The sequence below is a fragment of the Triticum aestivum genome, chromosome 2A, assembly GCF_018294505.1.
Source record: "Triticum aestivum cultivar Chinese Spring chromosome 2A, IWGSC CS RefSeq v2.1, whole genome shotgun sequence".
NCBI lineage: Eukaryota > Viridiplantae > Streptophyta > Magnoliopsida > Poales > Poaceae > Triticum > Triticum aestivum.
In genome coordinates this window covers 347333222-347334438 of record NC_057797.1, presented here as the reverse complement: position 1 = coordinate 347334438, position 1217 = coordinate 347333222, and positions in this window count along the sequence as shown.

Sequence of the window (1217 nt, the reverse complement as noted above, 5' to 3'; positions counted from 1 at the left end):
GATGATTCTGATAATGAGACGCAATACATGGCTCCTGAAGACGCTGACAGGTATGAATGTTTAGTTGCTCAACGTGTTTTGAGTGTGCAGATCACACAAGCTGAGCAAAATCAGAGGCACAATTTGTTCCATACCAAGGGAGTTGTGAAGGAACGTTCTGTGCGCGTCATCATAGACGGAGGGAGCTGCAACAACTTGGCTAGCATGGAGATGGTCGAGAAGCTTTCTCTCACCACAAGACCACATCCACATCCTTACTACATCCAATGGTTCAACAACAGCGGCAAGGTTAAGGTAACACGTACTGTTCGTGTGCATTTTAGTATATCTACATATGCTGATTATGTTGATTGTGATGTGGTACCTATGCAAGCATGTTCCTTATTACTTGGTAGACCATGGCAATTTGATAAAAATTCTGTACACCATGGTAGAAACAATCACTATACTCTTGTTCATAAGGATAAAAATATTACTTTGCTTCCTATTTCTCCTGATTCCATTTTGAAAGATGATATTAATAGAGCTAATAAAGCAAAACAGGAGACGAATAAGAGTGAAAATCAGATTGTGGCAAAAGAATTTGAGCAACAAATGAAGTCTAATAGTAAACCATCTAGTGTTGCTTCTGAAATTAAATTGAAAAGTGCATGTTTATTTGCCACCAAATCTGATATTGATGAGCTAGATTTCAGCAAATCTATTTGCTATGCTTTTGTGTGCAAAGAGGCATTATTTTCATTCGAGGACGTGCCTTCCTCTTTGCCTCCTGCTGTCACTAACATTTTGCAGGAGTTCGCTGACGTCTTTCCACAAGACGTGCCACCGGGATTACCGCCTATTCGAGGGATTGAGCATCAGATCGACTTAATTCCCGGTGCTTCACTGCCAAACCGTGCACCATACCGTACCAATCCAGAGGAGACGAAGGAGATTATGCGTCAAGTACAAGAGCTTCTCGACAAAGGTTATATACGCGAATCCCTTAGTCCTTGTGCTGTTCCTATTATTCTAGTGCCGAAAAAGGATGGTACATCACGTATGTGTGTTGATTGTAGAGGCATTAATAATATTACTATTCGTTATCGTCATCCTATTCCTAGGCTAGATGATATGCTTGATGAATTGAGTGGCTCTACAATATTCTCCAAAGTTGATTTGCGTAGTGGCTACCATCAAATTCGTATGAAATTGGGAGATGAATGGAAAACAGCATT